This window comes from Bos taurus, chromosome 25, assembly GCF_002263795.3.
Source record: "Bos taurus isolate L1 Dominette 01449 registration number 42190680 breed Hereford chromosome 25, ARS-UCD2.0, whole genome shotgun sequence".
Lineage (NCBI taxonomy): Eukaryota > Metazoa > Chordata > Mammalia > Artiodactyla > Bovidae > Bos > Bos taurus.
Window position 1 is genome coordinate 17,013,374 of NC_037352.1, and position 22,531 is coordinate 17,035,904.

General features: G+C 43.2%; 1 protein-coding gene across 3 annotated transcripts in view; it reads left to right on the forward strand.

Moving 5' to 3' along the window:
• The first annotated feature begins 1,898 nt into the window (after positions 1–1,898).
• Positions 1,899–22,531, forward strand: part of TMC5 (transmembrane channel like 5) — a 78,387-nt gene continuing 57,754 nt past the window's right edge. Inside the window, exons 1-3 of one of the 3 annotated variants that reach the window (XM_002697978.6) lie at positions 1,899–2,434; positions 14,098–14,224; positions 16,062–16,284. The gene's annotated coding sequence lies outside the window, so the exon portion shown is untranslated. The remainder of the gene's footprint in view (positions 2,435–14,097; positions 14,225–16,061; positions 16,285–22,531) is intronic. The other 2 variants (XM_010819332.4, XM_010819336.4) reach the window with 2 other exon arrangements.

The window sequence follows — 22,531 nt, forward strand, 5'->3', positions numbered from 1 at the left end:
GCCATTTGTACATCTTCTTCAAACAAATGCCTATTCAAGCTTCTGTCCATTTTTAAATCTGGTTATTTGTTTTTTGTTGTGGTAGTGGTAGTGGTGGTTGAGTTGTAGGACTTCTTTATATGTTCTTGATATTAACTCTTTATCAGGGATATGATTTGCAAATATTTCCCCCACTACTTAGCTTGTCCTTTCCAGTCACTGTGCATTTTATTTGCCAGCCCTCTCTCATCTGACTTGGCAGTCAGCTCTATGAGGCCATTGGTAGCATCTGTTTTGTTCACTACTCTGTTCCTCCAGTGTCTGGCTGTTGGAGGAGGCCACGGAGAGGATGTGATGACTAGATGACCAGAGAGCTGGACTGGACAGTTGGAGGCTTCTCACTTCCCCAGCCCCTGCCACCCTCCCTGCCATCCTTGGAATGAACATTCTGCCTGCCCTTCCCATGGTAGGAGCTGGTTTCAAGAAGGCAACATTGACAGAATAAGATGCTGTTGAGACCATCGGGACAGTGCACCTGACTGAAGCTGGTTGAGATTTTTCTATAAACCACTGAGATTCTGGCAGGTACCTGTGGAGATCTTGCAGCGGCCAAGACAATCCTCTATCCACTAAAAAGATAGTCACAACCTAAAAGTTGAGAATTATGTTCTATTTGGTGGGAAATTTTAGGACTTCAAGCTTGGGGACAACATCTCAAGTGACTCTGAAAGAATTGCTCTGAGGAGGCTGGGGGTGGGGGGAAAGGGGGTCAGTTCATACAGAAGTTTGCAACAAAGGGCAGGTAGTCTGAACATCAAAAGTGGTTTTGTGAATTAAAGAAAACCAGATATCCCAAGTTAAGGAATTTAGCACTTTTCTATGTTTGGGACGATGCAAGTGTCTGGGCTTATTGAAATCACTCCTTTCATATGCATCTCAGCTATCTGGGGCCAGTACCCTGTTTAGCCTGCATTTTTCCTCAGTGCTCACCACGGGGAGTGGCTGCAGCCCAATGGCCTCTGGATTACAGGTATGCTTCTCCAGCCCTGGAGGGCTGGAATCACCGATGACTGTGACAGCCTTATTAGCCTGGCAGGAAATACTCCATTTCTCACCTTCATAGGTGGGTTCTCCTGCTCGTTAGGCCTGCCTGTTTCTCTGGCCTTCTCTTGCCTCTGTGTACCAGGACCAGTTTCAGATTTCACCCTGGAAACTCCTGAGTTTGTGAATCAACACAAGCTTCATGCTTGGTACACACTAGATTTCCCCCATGTGTTTCCTGGAGGAAATAAGGAAGGGCTGAATAAATTCTAGAAGGGAAAATTGGGACAGGTTATTTGGGAACATGCTGTGGAGTCCTGCCCCAGATCAGGATTATCCAATAGAAGTATAATAGGAGACACAGAATTCTAAATATTCAAGCAGCTGTAGTTTATAAAAGGGGAAACAGGTGAGATTAGTAATAATTTCATTTAAAAAACTATATCCAAAATATTATCATTTTAACATTGAATTTAACACTTTTTAATGAGTTGCCTTTTTTTTTTAAACCTCTTTTTTTTTTTTTGGTCCTACGTCTTAAACACGTCTCTGTCCTTGGAGCCACAATTTCACGTGCTCTATAACCACATGTGGCGAATGGCCAACGTTCTGGAGAGCGGAGCCCTAGCCAGCACACCCTCCGGGTCCCCTGGGTGCCTGAAGCACGCGCGGCATCTGGTGGGCGCTCCGTAAGGTTTGCTCAATGGAAGCAAAAAATAAATGCAGACTCAGGGCAGTGAATAGAGGTTTCGGATACCATCAGGTGTGCTAACCCAGCGCTCAGAAGAACCTGGCTCAATTCCAGGAAAAAAAGTAGTCGGCCCTCCAGGAGGAAGTTCGGCGAGGGTGCAGGGACACACACCCTACCCGCTGCCCGCGGGTCACTCACGCTCCTCGCGGCTGAGCCAACCCGGCGGCGGGAGCGCCGGGCGCAGGGGACGCGAACGCCGGTGGGAGGTGAGGCCAGCTCTCCAGGGCGCGGGGCGGACGCTGGGGCTGCCTTCCCAGGTATCCGCCGAGTCGGGCGGCGTGGAGGAGCCCTCTTCCCGGCTCCGACAGGAGGTAGCCCTCTCCCCAGTGGGGCGTGTAGAGGAGGTAGCCCTCTCCCCAGTGGGGCGTGTCCCTAACGCGGGGCTGCGGCGGCTAGGGCCACAGGTGCAGCCGCGGCGGGGAGAGGGGAGAGAGCTGGGGAGGGATACGAGAAAGGGGAACCATCAGGGGACGGGAACTGGCAGTAGGGACTCAAGACAGTGGCTCTAGCTCCAGGCAGCCGCGCGCGGACTTCCGCGGTAGCAAAGTTTCCCAGGGATCACACTGTTTATGCGCTGTGCGCCTTTAGTTAAATCAGGTCTGTTTGATCATAAAGTCTCTGGAGTTCTGATGCCCAGTCCAGGTTCCATCACTTTCTAATAAGGTGAGTGTGGCAAGTTATTTAATTCTTCTCTGCCTCAGTTTCCTTATTCACAAAATAGGAACAATGATGATACCTATCCCATATCGTTTTTGTCTGGATTAAATGAAGATAAAACTGTCAGAATAATGCCTGGCGCTTAACAGGGACTCAATAAACATCTGTTACTGGACAGGGAGGCCTGGCATGCTGCAATTCATGGGGTCGCGAAGAGTCGGACACGACTGAGGGACTGAACTGAACTGAACAGTACATGCTATGTTTGCCCACTAGGGAGTGGGAAGGAGAGTCAGGGGGGCGAGGTTACCAAGGAGCTTTCCTGCCTTCTGTGTGATCCACAGAGTCAGGCTCCTGTTTGCCCTCTGGAATATTCCTGAGAAGCCCCTTTGCTCAGTGCAGAGGGAAAGGTGTCACCTGGCATCCCGCTGCCCATCTAGTATTCAAAGAGACAAAGGCAGGATCTGTTACCATTTTTGTTACACAAAGGGGTGCTGAGTCCTTCCTGCTTCAGTTGATTCCCATGGCAGCAGATGGGCTTTGGGGAGGATTTCAGGTAGCAAGAACAGTTATGTGGTGGTTGTTCTAGCTAGAGCTGCATTCAAATATCATCTTAAAGTGATTTCCAGCTCTGGGACTTTGGCAAGTCACTTTGCGAGCCTCAGTTCCATCATCTGTAGAATGGGCACAATAATAGGACCTCATAGAGTTGTTGAAAGGATAATCTGAACTGTCTCAAAAACATTTTGCACAGTGTCTTGCACATGATAAATGCCAGCTGTTGCTCCTATTATTGGATGTGTGGTGCTCTTTTCTATTCCTAGCCTTAGGATCTGCTGATGTGCAGGTAAAACTCTTCAAGGAAGAATAAATAAAGTGCCCTTTCCTTGACCCCTTCTCATCTTGAGAGTCTCCTGGGATTTTCACCCATCAGATCCTTGAAGAGCTTTTTATTCTGATAGATCAGGTGTTTCCCTTAAGTGTTCCAGGGCAGTTTCTGGGGACAGAAAAGCTGGCATATGATGGGAAGACCACTGTGCTCTCTGCCTGGGGAACTCCATCCTTTGATGTGGGCACTTGGCGGGGGCGGGGATCCTAGCCTTTTGGTATAATCAGTCATCCGTTTATAATCAGAGTCATTAATTTGTTCTGTGCTAGACACTGTGCTAAGCCCCAGCTCTAGTCATTGATGGAACCTGGGCTCCAAAGCCAGCCTGTCTGGGTTCCAGTCCTGCCTCTGACATTTTCTAGCTCTGTGACCTCTGGCCAAGCTACTTGAACACTCTACTTTGGCCACCTGATGTGAAGAGCCAACTCATTGGAAAAGACCTGATGCTGGGAAAAATTGAGAGCAGGGGGAGAAGGGGGCGACAGAGGATGAGATGGTTGGATGGTATCATTGACTCAGTGGACATGAGTATGAACAAACTCTGGGAGATAGTGAAGGACAGGGAAGCCTGGTGTGCTTCGGTCCATGGAGTTGCAGAGTTGGACATGACTGAACAACAATAACTTCAAAAGATTCATCTGTAAAATGGGATGATTTTAATATACATAAATCACAGGGCTGCCATGAGGATTAAATATAATTGACATATGTAGGATAAAACCAATGTGATAATAAATGTTAGTCCCTTATATAGTTATAATTATCTCATTTTACAGCAAAAGAAACTGAGGGAAATTAATAAAGGGTCAGACAAGACTGAAGGGACTGAGCACGACCTAAAGAATTACTGATTTGTCCTTCTTTTACTTAGTCCAAATTCACTCTGCTTGCTGCACAACAGGCCGATGAATCCGAGAGATGAGATGTTGAGGCAAGGAATACGACTTTATTCAGAAAGCCAGCTGACAGAGAAGATGGCAGACTAATGTCTCATAATAGCCATCTTGTTGGGGTCTGGATACCAAGTTCTTTTGTAGAACCAGAGAGAGAAGTGGTGAAGAACAAAAGTCAAAAGGCGGAATAGAGAGGGAGAGACAGTAAGGAAGTAAAAAGGGCCATCAGTCTTGCAGAGCATCTCCAGGAACGGCCAGCCTTTGGAAGGCACGTGTTAATCTCTTCTTTATTTCAGACTGTGAGCTGAACAAAGGCACTTTAGTCCAATAGTCAGGCAGAGGGGCACGGTCCTCAGAGGCAGGCCATTATGTATGATTATAATAACAACAGCAGGGAAAAGTGAGTCAAAGAAACAGTTCCATAATGGAGTCAAAATTGGCTCTTCTCTGCAATACTTTTGTCCCGGACTCCAATTTGCTTCAGCTCTATACTGCCTGGCAGGAGCCTGCAGTCCAGTTCTTCCTTGAGTCACATGCTGCCAGGTACTGTCCCTTACCCTAGGAATGAGGGTTCTGGAACAAATAAAGCCCTCTTCCTGGAGATCACCACCTAGCTTCTCTCATTTTTAGTCCTTTCCTCGATCAGACAACTTGTAAAGCCTGTCTCTCTCTAAACAGGAGAAAATTCTCCTTGTCTTTGGAGAGCCATTATTTTGTATTTATTGGGGGGGATGTTAATAACATATCAAAAGCTGGAACCAGTAGCTATGGCCCCCCAATTCTCCTTGTGAATTATAAAAACAGGACTTTCTTCTTTTCTTTTAAATGATTCAGATTCAGATACCATAGGAAACTTGTTATGGCATTTGTAAAAATATGGAGATCTTACCCAGCCCTGGATCATTTACTTCTTTCTTTCTTTCCATATGAATAAAGAGTCTCCCTTTTACACCTGGGGTTTCCCTTGTGGCTCAGCTGGTAAAGAATCTGCCTGAAATGCTGGAGACCTGGGTTCAATCCCTGGGTTGGGAAGATCCCTTGGAGAAGGGAAAGGCTACCCACTCCAGTATTCTGGCCTGGAAAATTCCATGGACTGTATAGTCCATGGGGTCCCTAAGAGTTGGACACAACTGAGCGACTTTCATTTTCACTTTCACTTTCTAGACCTGACTGTTCCTGGAGGATTAGCATTCCTGTGGTGGGAGTTTCTTTGTGGGAACTTGAACCTTCAGTGGCTGTTGCTAACTTGACCATTAAAATGGTCTAGCCTTTCTCAAAGATTAACCCATTAGTGAAAGTGAAAATTTGTCGCTCGGTCATGTCCGATTCTTTCATGGATTGTAGCCCACCAGGCTCCAGGCAAGAATACTGGAGTGGGTAGCCATTCCTTTCTCCAAGGAATCTCCCTGACTCAAGGACTGAACCTGGGTCTCCTGCATTGCAGGCGGATTCTTTACTGTCTGAGCCACCAGGGAAACCCTTAACCCATTTAGGTCTTACCACACTTTCGGGGGTAGATTATATTGTCCCCATTCTGAAGATAAGACAGGGGAAATTGAGTTTCAGAAGGATACACTTGGTTCAGAGTGGGTAGAGTCATAAAGTGCTGGAGTCAAGATGTGATTCAAGTCTGCCTTGAGTGTGAGCTGGTTCCACACTACTCTATGTCCCTGAAAGTCAGACCATCATAATTACGAAGTTAAACCTGTAAGGTCTGAATATATTGCCCCAGGGGCTGAATCTACAGGACAGAGTGGCCAGTGCCTGAGGGTGCCTAGTGGAGCAGTCTGTTCCAGAATGACCTTCTTGTAAAAATGAAAAGCTAAGCTTTCTGGGGGAAAAACCAAAACCAAAAACAAACAAACAAAAAAACTAACTTCCTTATAGTGTCCAAGAAATCAAATAACGTGTAGGAAGAACTTTGATCTTTTATTGCACTGATGCTGAAAGAACATTAATGAGAGGGTGGGGCTGGCATTCAGGAAGAAATAAATACACAAAGGCCCTGAGTTAGGGCTCTCCCCACCTTCTCCTCAAACCCAGCTCACAGAGGCCATGGTGCAGCCATGAAGTTGGAAGTCAAGGACTGATCTGTATGTAATGGGTGAGACCCAGTTATCCATTGGCTGACAAGGGGGGAGAAAATAACCAGGGTGGCATAAAACTGCCATAAGCTGGTAGGACATCCTCTCCCTGGGAGCTCAGAGGCATGACCAAGAGAGCAAGCAGGGCTATGTTTAAGGCAGAAAAAGATGGGTCTTATGAGTTAGTAAGAAAAGAGGACCCTCACTGTCTCTGCAGATTAGAGAGGAAATGCCTGCCTATTCCTGAAAGATGGGGCACAGGTAAGAGAGGGCACTTTGAAGAAGGGTTGGGGGTGGGTCACAGAAATGATGTGGAATGCTTGGGAACGAGTCTTGGGAGGGGCCAAAACTGGGGCTGTTCTGTTGCTTAGCACCAGATGCTATGTACAGAATAAATGCACAATAAATATTTGTGAGAGGAAAGAATCACTATGGGGAAGTGGGAGGCAAAGCAGTGTGCTGGCTAAAGAGAAAGCTCTAGAACTGTCTGCCTGCACTGGAATCCCGGCTTCTGGGGTCCTCACTGGGAGACGCTGGGGGAGGTGGACCTTTCTGGCTTCAGCTTGCTTGTCTGTAGGGTGAGTAGTGTGTTAAGAGCTCCCACTCCCATGTGGGGCTGTCAGGGCTAATCGGAACATAGGGGGCCCTGTCGGCACTCAGTAAATGTTACCTCTGACTCTTCCTTCTCATCCTTCCCTTCTTCCTCTGATAACAATGATGATGATTAAAATTCAGGCAGAAAGGAAAGAGTTTGAATTTCATTCTATCTGTAAAAGTGTGACCTTGAGCGAATTACTTAACCTCTCTGGGCCTCGATGTAATCATCATAAAATAGAGATAATAGTACCTCTTCATAGGTTGCTTGAGAATTCAGTTACAAATGCATAGCATGGTGCCTGGTGCTGAGTTAAGCTCTCAACAAATGGTGCTGTCTTGATGTGTTTTATTAGTTATTGTTGCTATTTTACTAGATTGCTTCTGCAGATTGGTAAATGGACCTCCAATGGAGTTGGATGTCAAGGGTGGGGTTTAGAGTCCTCTTATGCCAGGAACGGTTCTCTCCTTAGAGGCAGGGTCAGGTTGAACTTTCTGACAGTTCAGTGAGTCATATGATAGATCACGTTTGACAAGAGGTCCCGGAATAGAGTAAAAGGAGACTGGACTGTATTACTGCTCAGGTTATTCCCAGCTGCTGAAGGTTCAATGTTCCCAGAGACACCTACACGCTGATGGAATGCTAATTATTAGGCAAGGTCATTTCTAGGAAAGACACTTTATTTGTAGGGAAAGAAGAGACTGGGTAAGTCTTCTGGATTTTTCACAAGCCCAAACAAACAAGTTCTGCTTTCTATGGCATTTGAATCAGGGTGGATGGTTTTTAAAAGAAGGAAAGAATGTCCTATTTCTATAATTCAACGGAAGAACTGGGGACAATAGTTACTGCTTCCAATACTTCCTGTTTTTGCATCCCCAATAAATGCCAAATAATGACAAGGCAGACTTTTCTCCTGTGGTGGAGGGTTGACTTAGAATTGTCTGATGAGGGGAAAGACCTTAAAAAGAGAGGAGCTAGGTGGTGATCTCCAGTAAGATGACTTTCTTTGCCCCTAGAACCTCCATTCCTGGGGTGAGATGATGATATGTGGGAGTGTAACTCAGGGATTGTGGGCTCCTGCCTGCCAGGCAGTCCATACTCAGCCAAATGGGAGCCAGAGGACAATTTAGTAATCCTGACCTGTCTTTATTGAAAATGTTGATTTTTAGTTCATCATGGATTCTTGCATTTTTCCTACTTTAAAAAATATTGCATTAAAATGTTATTGATCCTGCTTACTGGATCTTTTGAACTTTTGGACACCCCTTGAACCTTAGATATGCAGATGACACCACCCTTATGGCAGAAAGTGAAGAGGAACTAAAAAGCCTTTTGAAGAGACTGAAAGAGGAGAGTGAAAAAGTTGGCTTAAAGCTCAACATTCAGAAAACGAAGATCACGGCATCTGGTCCCATCACTTCATGGGAAATAGATGGGGAAACAGCGGAAACAGTGTCAGACTTTATTTTTGGGGGCTCCAAAATCACTGCAGATGGTGACTGCAGCCATGAAATTAAAAGACACTTACTCCTTGGAAGAAAAGTTATGACCAACCTAGATAGCATATTCAAAAGCAGAGACATTACTTTGCCAACAAAGGTCCATCTAGTCAAGGCTATGGTTCTTCCAGTGGTCATGTATGGATATGAGAGTTGGACTGTGAAGAAAGCTGAGTGCCGAAGAATTGATGCTTTTGAACTGTGGTGTTGAAGAAGACTCTTGAGAGTCCCTTGGACTGCAGGAGATCCAACCAGTCCATTCTAAAGGAGATCAGCCTTGGGTGTTCTTTGGAAGGAATGATGCTAAAGCTGAAACTCCAGTACTTTGGCCACCTCATGAGAAGAGCTGACTCATTGGAAAAGACTCTGATGCTGGGAGGGATTGGGGGCAGGAGGAAAGGGGGATGACAGAGGATGAGATGGCTGGATGGCATCACCAACTCCATGGACATGAGTTTGAGTGAACTCCGGGAGATGGTGATGGACAGGCAGGCCTGGCGTGCTGCGATTCATGGGGTCGCAAAGAGTCGGACATGACTGAGCGACTGAACTGAACTGAACTGAATGTGTATCCCAGGCCAGGATCTTACTCCCTCACCCGGCTCCTGGCCCTGCTGCAAATTGACCTGAATCTAGAAACTTCCCACGTGTAACTTCATACTTACTCAGCATGGGCAAATAGATGACCATATTCAAAATGTGAATGCTGGACAAGCAAGTTGAAAAAGAGGCTTCTCTTCCCTAAGAGGAAGGGCCGTCTATGATACTGCACTTCACTCTGTATTGGCTGTGTTTCTTGGCCAAGTTACTTAGCCTCTCTGTGCCTTTGTGTCCTCAGTAGAATAAGGATAATAATAGCATCTATTACTAAGGCTATGGTGGGGATTTAATGGGTTAACACCTGTGAAGTTCTCATAACATGTCTGGCATATACGTACTTGTTGTTTTGTTCTCATTGGTTTCAGTTTCTCTTTTCCTGTCTGCAAATCTGGAATAATACTTAGACTGTGTTATATAATGTTTGTTTAAATAGGCCTTATAATAGGACTGTTATACTATACAAATCTGAATTAGTCTAAGAACTAAGCTTCTAGTGCCAAAGGTGGATGAAGCTCAACCTTTACTGGCCCCTCCTGCCTTTCTGACACCCAGTGGTAGAGAAGAGGAAGATCCCCAGCCCCAGGGGGGACAGGCACCAAGTGTTAGCGGAAGGAGAGTCTGGAGACCCTTCCTCCTGTGGGCCTCAGCTCTTGGTAAGGGGCAAAGCAGAATATGAGGTCTTACCCACCGCAAGAAAGTTTATTAATAATGACCAAAGAAAGAACAGGTTAGAAAGGATGGGACATGACTGAGCGACTGAGCTGCACTCAAAGAAAGAACAGAGAGAACACCTCAAGAGAGGTGGGCTAGGCCAAGGGAGGCAAATGGCCCTGGAGGACTGGGGTGCCTAGTTGTTAAGACAGGGTCGTTTGCATAATCCAGAGGGGTCATTGATTGACAGCCTTGACTCACAGCTGCAGGTTATGTAACAAGATCCTCTAGCATGCCTGGCCTTGCCATAGTTCTGTCTGTTATAATTAGATGTATGTATTCATGGAATATTTATGAGCAGTTAATGAGTCCAATAGCCACCAAAGGTTACTTTTGTACTGGATTAGTGGAAGGTGTGCGCATGTGCTAGAGTAAGGAAAGTCCTCCAGTCCACTGGTAAGGGGTTTTCTCAGCCCCCTCACTATTTTTGGAGTACTGGTGGGGGCATGTGAGGGGCTGGGCTGGTACACTGCTTGGTGGGATTGGGTGGCTATTGGGCGGTTAGCTGAAGGGGTGGCCTCCCATTGCTCTCAGCCAGCTTCCTGGCTGTCACTTAAGTTTATCATTTTTCCCTGCTCTGGGCAGGATTCTGAGCACATTGACAGTAGGGGAGGGGAAGAGGCGGGGTCTCCAAGAAGTGGGGTCCCTCTTTGGGCAGCAGAATCACCCACTCCTCCCAGTGGGTCTTTGCAGGTATAGGAGCCATGGTGGCTCCTTGTGTTGGGTCCAGCTCTCCCAGAAAGGGATCCTTGTTCTTCTGGGAAGGGCTGGGGCAGTCAGCCAGGCAGGAAGGCATGCAACTCTCAAACATCTCCTTTTCTCCTTCCACCTCTCTGCCTGCTCCTTGCTGATCCGTTCCCTGGCTAATTCACAGTGATTCTCAAACCTTCGTGCACGGAACCTGATAAAAAGGCAGCTTCCTAGGTCCCACCCCAGACCTACTGAATCAAAACTTCTGGGGATGGGACCCGAACTAGGGTGGTCTTCCTGGGACTGGCAGGTTTCCAGAACATGGAACTTTCAGTGCTAAAACTGAGAATGTCCTGGGGAAACTTGGATAAGTTGATCACCTGATGATCCACGGGTCCCCATCTCCCTTAGGCTCCTGGGTGACTCTCCTGGGCATCCAGCTTGATGGTCCCCAAAACACACAGATCAGCGATGCTTTAAATGTTGAAGTTCCTTTAGGCTCTATGCTTCACTGTCTTTTCCTTCCCTAGACTTGCACTGGTAATCCCATAATCACTCATGGTTATCTACATTAAAGTTAATGAAGGGTTAGTCACTCAGTCATGTCTCTTTGACCCCATGGATGGTAGCCTGCCAGGCTCCTCAGTCCATGGAATTCTCCAGGCAAGAATACTGGAGTGGGTTGCCATTCCCTTCTCCAGAGGATCTTCCCGACCTAGTGACTGAACCCAGGTCTCTTGCATTGCAGGCATATTCTCTACCATCTGAATAAAATTAAAAATTCAGTTCCTCAGTTGCACAGTTGCACTAGCCACATTTTAAGTACTTGCTAGATACGTGTGGTCAGTGGTTGCTCTATTTGACAGTATAATATAGAACTATTCCATCATCATAAAAAGTTCTACAAGCACACCTCAATTTATATTGTGTTTTTTTTACAAATTGAAGGTTTGTGATCACGCTGTATCAAGCAAGTCTATTGGTGCTGTTTTTCCAACAGCATTTGCTGACTTTGTGTCTCTGTGTCACATTTTGGTAATTCTTGCATATTTTAAACTTTTTCACTGTTATTTTGTTATGGTGATCTGTGAACAGTGATCTTTGATGTTAGTATTGCAAAAAGATGGACTTGTTGGAGGCTCAGATAACAGTTCCCATTTTTAGCAACTAAATATTTTTAAATTAAAATGTATCCATTGTTTTTTAAAGACGTAATACTATTGCATACTTAATAGACCACAATATATATAAACATAAATTTTATAGGCACTGGAAAACAAAAAAAATTCACATGACTCACTTTATTGTAATATTCACTTGGTTGCAATGGTCTGGGACTGAACTCAGAAAGTATTAGTCTCTCAGTCGTGTCTGACTCTTTGCAACCCATGGACTGTAGCCCGCCAGACTCCTCTGTCCATGGGATTCTCCAGGCAAGAATACTGGAGTGGATCGCTAGTCCCTTCTCCAGGGCTACCTCAGTGCTACATGTAGCCCGCTAGACCATTCTTTGGATAGATTTTTGCCATGTCACGGTGATGTCCTTCATAGGATGAAAATTCACGTTCATTTTCTAGTCTTTGACACTTTCTTATGTGCTTAACAAGCTAAAAATCTTACATTCTTTTGGGATTCATAAAATACAACCACTGTTCCTTGGGAATTAAGTAAATCTTTTAAAATTTAGTAAATTCCTTGTTGAAAACTTGAAAAAATACAAGATGTTTTGTTATTTTTTTTTTTTTCCCCTTCTATTCATAGCAAACCAAATCTTATATTCTAAGGGCTCCAGTGTGTGGTCTTGAATGTGCCTGAGGCAAAGGCAGAAACAGTTTCTAAAATAATTTAGTTCCGGGAGAAGACTCTCATGGGGTGCTAGCTAACAGATATTTAGTTCCGGGATGAATTAGTTAAACGGGTGACTGAAGGATTTTTCCCTCACATGCTTTAAAGAGATTGATTTCCTTGGTTTTATTTCCTTGTTCTGCGCTTTCCCCGCAGATAAAGGATTCTAAGATATTTGTTTACAGTGGCTTCAATGATGACAGCCAAAGTAATCATTAAGCTAACATGACCAGCCCAGAAGAACAACAAGGCACTTGTGAGCAAATAAGATCTACGTCTCTGCTGATACGTGGATGTGTTTGAGCGTGTGGCCTCATGCCTGGACAACCGCTCTCAGACATGTGGCGGTCTTCGTTCTTTGTGTGGGAATTGACTTCCCAAGATCAGGTTCCTGAAAGGAATCGAAGCTTCTAGAACTGCGATTATGAGGGTTTGGCTCAAAAGAGATGCCTGGGAATGAGCAGTGTCTTCTTTTTGAATTCCTTTTCCTTCCCTTTCAGGAATTCTTAGAATTATGGCTGGTATTTCGAATGCATGTGGAGGGAAAGACGAGAGTATGTAATTATATTATTTGTATAATGTCCATTGTTTCCCTAAATATTGTCATTTGCATTCCACCTTCATACTTGTTACCCCCATTTTGTACTATGAATGTTATTATTTATCTTTTTTTTAACTTAATAGATTTATTTTAAAAGGAAATATGTCATTATTGTAAATGGAAAATTTGTATCACTTGCTTGTAGATATAGGTGACTATATAGTCATATTTATTTTATGAACATTATTATATTTATTTACCTTTATATGTATTTATAGACATATATGAAAAAAGTGAAAAGTGTTAGTTGCTCAGTCATGTCCAAGTCTTTGCAGCTGCATGGACTGTAGCCTGCTAGGCTCCTCTGTCCATGGAATTCTCCAGACAAGAGTACTAGAGGGGGAAGTCATTCCCTTCTCCAGCGAATCTTTCTGACCCAGGGATCGAACCCAGGTATCCTGCATTACAAACAGATTCTTTACTGTCTGAGCCACCAGGGAAGCCCATAGACATACATACACAGAAGGAAAACCAAACCATGTTATTAAATTCTAGATTGTGAAAGAAGCATCTCAAAAGCTACATTCTGTATGATTTCATTTATATGACATTTTGAAAAATGCAAAACTATTGGGATGGAGAACAGACGCTTCTTGGGCTAAGGATGGGAGGAGGGGTGATTTCAGGGAATGGCAGAGGGGAGTTTAAGGTGATGAAACTGTCTGTATCCTGACTGTGTGGTTGTGCATGGGCTCACAGAACTATATATCCCAAATATTTTGTTGCTTGTTAATTTAAAAGTGAAATTGTTAGAGTCTAGTCATAAGTTGTAGCCTCATAAAGGTTCTAACTTGAGTTTTGCTCTCTCCTCGTTGAAAAAGAGACAATGGCCCATTCAGAGAGTTGTTGAAGAATCATTAGCACTAATGGAGATGATGTAGTTATTAACCTGAATCATTGAACAAGAAATAAAAAGGAAGGAGCTATCGCTGGGAAATAATAAATAATAAAATCTTGTTATTTTCCATGAGGAAATTTCTCCTTTCTAGAATCCCTGTGATGATCTGAAACCCTCAGTTTATAAATGGAATGTGTTTGTGGCCACAGGGGACCCAGGCCTGAGAAGGTCTGAGTGAACCTTTCCCCACTCCCCACTCTCCCAGGATGGTCCAGCAGATCCCAGTTAGATTGGTTTGCCCTCCCACTGGCTGCCAACAAGATAGGCTCCAGACAATGCATGTGATGAATGAGAACTTTGTGAGACAACCTTCCTTCATTCCTTCAACAAATATTGAGTGTCTCCTTTGTCTCCTGTGTGCCAGGCGTGGTGCTAGATCCTGGGGAGATACTGAACAAAATAGAACAACTCCGACCCTCACAGAGCTCTCAGTCAATGGAAGACACATTTTGAACAATAAGTGCACACAATGAATATATAATTACAAATTGGTAAGTCCTGTGGAAAAGGGGGCAGGATGCTATTAGAGAAACACAAGGAGAATTGTTTGGATGAGGAGGAATAAGGAAGGCCTTTCTGTGAAGGCAGATTTGAAGCTGGCTCCTTAAGGATGAGGAGTTAACCAGACCAGGAGTGGAGGGAAAAGCATTCTAGGTGGAGGGAGCAACATGTACGAAGGTCATGACCCAGGAAAACAGGCCAGGGTGTTTATAAAAGTTTGGCAAACTACCCTCCATAAATGCAACCCCTGTAATTGAGAATGATTTTAAATTATTGAAAAAAAGAAGATTGAGCACTGAAGAATTGATGCTTTTGAACTGTGGTGCTGGAGAAGACTCTTGAGAGTCCCTTGGACAGCAAGGATATCAAACCAGTCAATCCTAAAGGAAATCACCCTGAGTGTTCATTGGAAGGACAGATGCTGAAGCTGAAGCTCCAGTACTCTGGCCACCTGATGCGAAGAGCTGACTCACTGGAAAAGACCCGGAAGCTGGGCAAGACTGAGGGCAAGAGGAAAAGGGGGGCGACAGAGGATGAGATGGTTGGATGGCATTGCTGACTAATGGACTTGAGTTTGAGCAAACTCAGGGAGATAGTGAAGGACAGGGAAGCCTGGTGTGCTGTAGTTCATGGGGTCACAAAGAGTCGGACGCGACTTAGTGAGAACAACAAGAAAATGAGAGCATGAAGAGTCCCCCCGCCAAAACAAGTGAAGACTGAGCGAGCGTATGCCCCTGCTGCCTGGCTCCCAGCAGGCAGGTGGTATTATGTCTCAGAGGTATTGATACATCCCTTCACTTCCTAATCATACAAAATGTCCACTTCTTCCTCTTTAATGAAAAGATCTCACCTCTGTTTCCCTTTCTTTTCCTTTTTTCCTGCAAATTTTTCTTTATATCATGAACTTAGAGAGCTGGAAAAGCCCTTTTTTAGATCTCCTGTGTTAATATCAGTTTAACTCAGCCATTCTCAAACTCAGGGATGAGGTGGGGAGGAGGAACGGCTGATTTATTTCCCAGTGGACTTTGACAATGCCTGACAAGGTACCACAGACTGGGTGGCTTACCAGAAATGTATTGTCTCACAGTTTGCGGGCTGGAAGTCTGAAACCAAGGTGTTGGGAGGGTAATGGTCCCTCCTATACTTATAGTGGAAGGATCCTTGCTTGCCTCTTCCAACTTCTAGTAATCCTTGGCCTGAGGCAGAAGAACACCAATCTTCATGGCATCCTCCAAGTGTCTCTTCACACACTCTTCCCTGTGTGCATGGCTGTGTCCAAAGTTCCCCTGCTAACAAGGACAACAGTCATACTGGACCTCAATGACCTCATTCTAACTTGATTACCTGTTAGATCCTATGTCCTAATAAGGTCACAAACTGGGATACCAAAGGTTAAGTACTTCCGTATATCTTTTACTAGGGACATAATTCAACCCCTAATAGCGGTCAACATATAAACAATATGAAGTGGAAAATCACCAACCAAATTTAGAATCGTGCTGGCTTCTGGACAGAGAAAGGGGGAGGGGGATAGTGGTGGAAAACTGGGTTGAGAGGAAGCTTGAGAGCTTCCATTTTACCAGTCATGCTTTATTTCCTTGAGAAAATAAGCACAAATCTGGAATTAACATGAAAAAGATTAGTATCTGGTAGTATTTATTCTTTCGCTCTCTGTACTTGATTGTTGTCCATTTTTTAAAAGTCGTAAGAGGAAAGAAAATAAGAAGGCATTGAACTAGCGTGTCCTTCCTTCACAGGCACCGGTAAGGGGTGTGGTGTGACACCATCTCTTATAGAAGTCAAAGTCCTGTGTCATCTGATTTTCAGGATATATGGCCTGCAGTCAGCAGCTGGGAATTTTCAGACTTCAGACTCACGTTAAGGACTATAACCTTCTGGAAATCGTCCCGGATCCAGCTTCTATCAACAGCCAGTGGGAGAGAAAACACACATCCATCCGACCCTGTAGTTCTAACAGCATCTGCACGCCAAGTCGCTGTGTGTGAAGTTTGCACTCGTTTGGGACAAAGAGAAAAACAAGGATAGAGATGTAAGTTTTTAAGAAGGTTAATCTATTTGATGAAATGGACTGTTCTTCCTTTTTAGATTGGGATTTTTTTTCCTTTTAAAAACTGTCTATAAAATGTTTTATGAAATAACAGTGATCGTAGGTCATGGTAGCTGTTGTTGCTTTTAATGTCTTTAGTTAGCAAAATAAAATGTAGCACCCCACCACCGCCCAAAAAAATAAAAACCTGAAAAATTCGGTTGATCTAAATCAAAATGATGGTGGCTCTTTGGAACTAATTAAAAATTTCTACAGACTCACTTTTTAATAACTTTGGGGATCTTAAATTTGTATGTAGTATATACCATTTATAAGCACGTCAGTTTCATTTAGGTTGAAAGGTTGTCTTGTGTTTAAACAACAAAATTCACCTCATTAGAAGACAGAACATGCAGCTGAAATGAGAATTTGTGGCCTCATTTTGCCCCTAATGGGGTGATGTCCTGCATTTGGTGGTGGTCAAGTTAACTTTTACAAGGCTCTGTCCTCTCTTCCCTTGTCTTTCAGGTAATAACTGGCATTATTAGCAAAATTAACCTTTGTGCAGTTTACAACTGCCTCGTGATTCTAGCGTGGGGTTGGGCAGGAAACGGGAAAAGGAGATTAGAGAGAAGAGCCGTACAAAGCTGGCTGTCTTCTGCTGGAACATGGAGATCTAGAGCATTCCTTTTTAGCTCCACGATATTCCATTATGCAGGTGTGCTGTCACCGATTTGATCCATCCCTTGTTGATGGGTTTTTGGATTGTTTCCATTTTTTCTCATTACACATAAAGTTTGGCCTTAATGACTCCATGTCACTGTTTTGTGAGGTCATTTTGGTGGCTGCAGAACAAAGATCGTGGGTGACTTGCTGTGGCTTATGCTGGTTTAAGTCTGGGAAATATAAGAGGCAGTAGAGATCCAAATACATAGCCTGCCTGTGACCTTATCAAGATTCTAGGATTTAGTTTATCCTTTGAACATTATTGGACTAGCTAAATGCAAGGTTGTTATGATCATCCATTCAAATCAGGAGACTTGCAAGATGAAATAGGGAGCCTGCAATTAACAGATTCAAAAGACATATAATTGTGTGGGAATGTGACTGAAAACCAATGAAATAGTGAAGTAGGAAAACCTAAATAGATGTCAAAAGGAGGACTCAGAATTGATGAATCAATGGCCCTTATTGGGAAGATACTAGAGCAACAAAACTTAGAGGCAAAAAAATATATAATATACTCTATAAAATCTAAAACCCATATTTTATAATAACTATAAATGCAGTATAACAATTAAAATTGTACACCTGTAACTTACATAACTATAACTACATCAACCATATTTCAATAAAAAGGAAAATGTATATGTATTTGAGCTTCTTCCAAGGCACAAAGAGAAATTTTTCCTTGGAAAAGACAGGATGTTTGTACCTCTAATAGTCAGTAGGAAACTATGAGTAAATTTCTCAGAAGACCACTCCCACTTAATTTCCCTGTCAGCTCAAGACTATTTCCTTATAGTTATTTCCTCCTCTCTCTTTTCTTTGAGTCATTTTCTGTGGCTTATCTCTTTGCTTCCTTAGGGATTTGAGGTTACAGCACATTGGTGCCTGGTCTGTGAAAAAGACAAGCACACTGACAAACTCCTGTCGAATGACGTCAGTAGAACAGAGAATTGTACCAGCAGATTGAAACTCATTATTGGCTGATCACATATAGTGTCTATCTATCCATATTTGTGTTATATGAATATATTCATGAACTTACACATTCATAAATACATTCATGAATACATATATTACATATTCATAAATACATTCATGAATACATATATTAAATGTATGTGTTGTATGAATAAGTATGTTCATACAATACATATGCACAAACACACAGAGATAAACAGGTAAATAAGTGAATGATTGATAGATAAGTAGACGGGTGTTATATGTGATCAGCCAACAGTTCATTCATTCATGAATATATTCACAAATATATGTATTCATATAATAAACAAAGATATATTTGTCAAAGTTTCTAAATGATCTTGTACTGTCAGGCTAGGCTAGACTCTGCTGCATTAAGAAACAAACTCAAAATCTCAATGGCTTAACTTCTGAAAGTTTATCTCTTGCCCATGAAATGCTATTATGGGTTATTGGGGGTGGGTTATGCCCCATTTAGTCACGCAGTCTATGGGTGAAGAGTGGGTCTCCATCTGAAATGTCACTGGTTGCCATGGCAGCAGAAAGGCACTAAAAGGTTGTGTTTTTGACTCTTAAATTCTTTTGCTTGGAAGTAACACATGCTAACAAAAATAGCCCAATGCCACTGCCTTTATGGAAGGGGGTTGCTCATCTCACAGTGACCTGCAGGGACTCCAGAGCTCCCCCCAACTCTCCCCACCCCCAGCCCCAGCAGCTCATCCTGGAGTTGCTGGAGGGTCTGAGCTCTTTGCTGGTGACCCTGAGCTGTATTTTGTGGTCATCTGATCCCTTTAGAAGGTCCTCCTGACACATTTTTTTTTTTTCCAGAAATTCATCCTGGGGAGAAGCATGGACTTCTTGAAAAACTGACATACTTCCTTTTTTTCCCAAGAAATGAGTATCACATAACTTGTATGATTCTCTTTCAGTCTGCACTAAAAAGAAGCTCACACCAAAATTTAGTTCTCATTTACAGTCACTATGTCAATTGAGGAATTTGCTAGAATTTCTTTTCCTTCTACTTTATTATAAAGGATTTCTATTTTTAAAAATGTCCTAGTTGAATGCCTGAATTTTTAAAAATTGATGTATAAGTTGCTTTACAACATTTTATTAGTTTCTATATATGAATTCATACACACACACACACACACACACACATCAGTTCAGTTCCGTCGCTCAGTCATGTCCAACTCTTTGCGACTCCATGGACTGCAGCACACCAGGCCTCCCTGTCCATCACCAACTCCTGGAGTTTATTCAAACTCATGTCCATTGAGTCAGTGATGCCACCCAATCATCTCATCCTCTGTCGTCCCCTTCTCCTCCTGCCCTCAATCTTCCCCAGCATCAGGGTCTTTTCAAATGAGTCAGTTCTTGCATCGGGTGGCCAAAGTATTGAAGTTTCAGCTTTCAGCATCAGTCCTTCCAATGAATAATCAGGACTGATTTCCTTTAGGATGTACAGGTTGGATCTCCTTGCAGTCCAAGGGACTCTCAAGAGTCTTCTCCAACACCACATTTCAAATGCATCAATTCTTCTGTGCTCAGCTTTCTTTATAGTCCAACTCTCACATCCATACATGACCACTGGAAAAACCATAGCCTTGACTAGATGGACCTTTGCTGGCAAAGTAATGTCTCTGCTTTTGAATATGTTGTCTAGGTTGGTCTCACACACACACACACACACACATATTCTGTTTCAGATTCTTTTCAACTATATGTAGCCTATACATATAATGAATAAAGTGGAGTTGCTCAGTTGTGTTTGACTCTTTGCGACCCTATGGACTGTACCCACCAGGCCCCCTCATCCATGGGATGTACCAGGCAAGAATACTGGAGTGGGTTGCCATTTTCTTCCCCAGAGGGTCTCCTTGGGTCCAGGGATCAAACTCGGGTCTCCCGCATTGAAGGCAGACTCTTTTACCATCTGAGCCACCAGGGAATTCCATGTAGCTTATTATAAAGATATTAACATAGTTCCCTGTGCTATACAGTAAGACCTTGTCATTTATCTATTTTATACATAGTATTTTGTATCTGCCAATCCCAACTCCTAGTTTATCTTTCCCCCATACCTTTCCCCTTTGGTAACCATAAATTTCTCTGTATCTGTGGGTCTGTTTCTGTTTTGCAAATAAGTTCCTTTGTATCATTTTTTTTTTTTTTAGATTCCACATGTAAGTAACATCACATTTGTCTGTCTCTGTTTGACTTACTTCACTTAGTATGATAATCTCTAGGTCCATCCATGGAATGAACTTTTGTTGTCCACCAAGCCTTCTTTCTTGTGAAACCTGCCAGGGTTTTCATTACACATAAATCAAAATAGTGGTAAATAATATCTTCTATTCAGTGAATGTTTCCTTGATGCCAGTTCTTTATGTGCCCCATATTGTTCACTCCTTCCAACTCTATGAGGCATTATTAGTCAGCATTGGATAAATGAGCAAATAGAATCAAAGAGATTAAGTGATTTGCCCAAGTCCACACAGCTAGCAGATAGAAACTAAACCCGATGCCAAGGGCTTGATTCCTAACCATTTCATTGCACAGCATCACATAGTCAAATCTCTTATGATTATGTAGTGGGAGTGACAAACAGACTCAATGGGTTAGATCTGATAGACAGAGTGCCTGACGAACTGTGGTTGGAGGTTCGTGACATTGTACAGGAGGCAGTGATCAAGACCATCCCCAAGAAAAAGAAATGCAAGAACACAAAATGCTTGAGCAGGCCTTACAAATAGCTGAGAAAAGAAGAGAAGCAAAAGGTAAAGGAGAAAAGGAAAGATATACTTGTCTGAATGCAGAGTTCCAAAGAATAGCAAGGAGAGGTAAGAAAGCCTTCCTTGGTAATCAATGCAAAGAAATAGAAGAAAACAATAGAATAGAAAGGACTAGAGATCTCTTCAAGAAAATTAGAGATACCAAGGGACAATTTCATGCAAAGATGGGCACAATAAAGGACAGGAATGGTGTTGACCTAACAGAAGCAGAAGATATTAAGAAGAGATGGCAAGAATACACAGAAGAACTGTACAAAAAAGATCTGCATGATCCAGATAACCATGATGGTGTGATCACTCGCTTAGAGCCAGACATCCTGGAATGTGAAGTCAAGTGGGCCTTAGGAAGCATCACTACGAACAAAGCTAGTGGAGGTGATGGAATTCCAGTTGAGCTATTCCAAATCCTGAAAGATGTTGCTGTGAAAGTGCTGCACTCAATATGCCAGCAAATTTGGAAAAGTCAGCAGTGGCCACAGGACTGGAAAAGGTCAGTTTTCATTCCAATCCCAAAGAAAGGCAATGCCAAATAATGTTCAAACTACCGCACAACTGCATTCATCTCACATGCTAGCAAAGTAATGCTCAAAATCCTTCAAGTGAGGCTTCAACAGTACGTAAACCAAGACCTTCCAGATATTTCTAAAGCTGAATTTAGAAAAGGCAGAAGAACCAGAGATCAAATTGCCAACCTCCACTGGATAATCGAAAAAGCAAGAGAGTTCCAGCAAAACATCTACTTCTGCTTTATTGACTATGTCAAAGCCTTTGACTGTGTGGATCACAACAAACTGTGGAAAAATCTTCAAGAGATGGGAATACCAGACCACCTGACTTGCCTCCCGAGAAATGTATATGCAGGTCAAGAAGCCACTGTTAGAACTGGACATGGAACAATGGACTGGTTCTAAGTTGGGAAAGGAGTACATCAAGGCTGTATGTTGTCACCTTGCTTATTTAACTTATATGAAGAGTACATCATGAGAAATGCTGGGATGGATGAAGCACAAGCTGGAATCAAGATTGCTGGGAGAAATATCAATAACCTCAGATATGCAGATGACACCACCCTTATGGCAGAAAGCAAAGAAGAACTGAAGAATTTCTTGATGAAAGTGAAAGAGGAAAGTGAAAAAAGTTGGCTTAAAACTCAATTTAGAAAACTAAGATCATGGCATCCGGTCCCATCACTTCATGGCAAATAGTTGGGGAAACAATGGAAACAGTGAGAGACTTTATTTTCCTGGGTTCCAAAATCACTGCAGATGGTGACTGCAGCCACGAAATTAAAAGACGATTGCTCCTTGGAAGAAAAGCTATGACCAACCTAGACAGCATATTAAAAAACAGACGTTACTTTGCCAACAAAGGTCCGTCTAGTCAAGGCTATGGTTTTTCCAGTGGTCATGTACGGATGTGAGAGTTGGACCATAAAGAAAACTGGGCACTGAAGAATTGATGCTTTTGAACTGTGGTGTTGGAGAAGACTCTTGAGAGTCTCCTAGACTGCAAGGATATCCAACCAGTCCATCCTAAAGAAATCAGTCCTGAATATTCATTGGAAGGACTGATGCTGAAGCTGAAACTCCAATACTTTGGCTACCTGATGCAAAGAACTGACTCATTTGAGAAGACCCTGATGCTGGGAAAGACTGAAGACAGGAGGAGAAGGGGAAGACAGAGGGTGAGTTATTTGGATGGCATCACCGACCCGATGGGCATGAGTTTGAGCAGGCTCTGGGCATTGC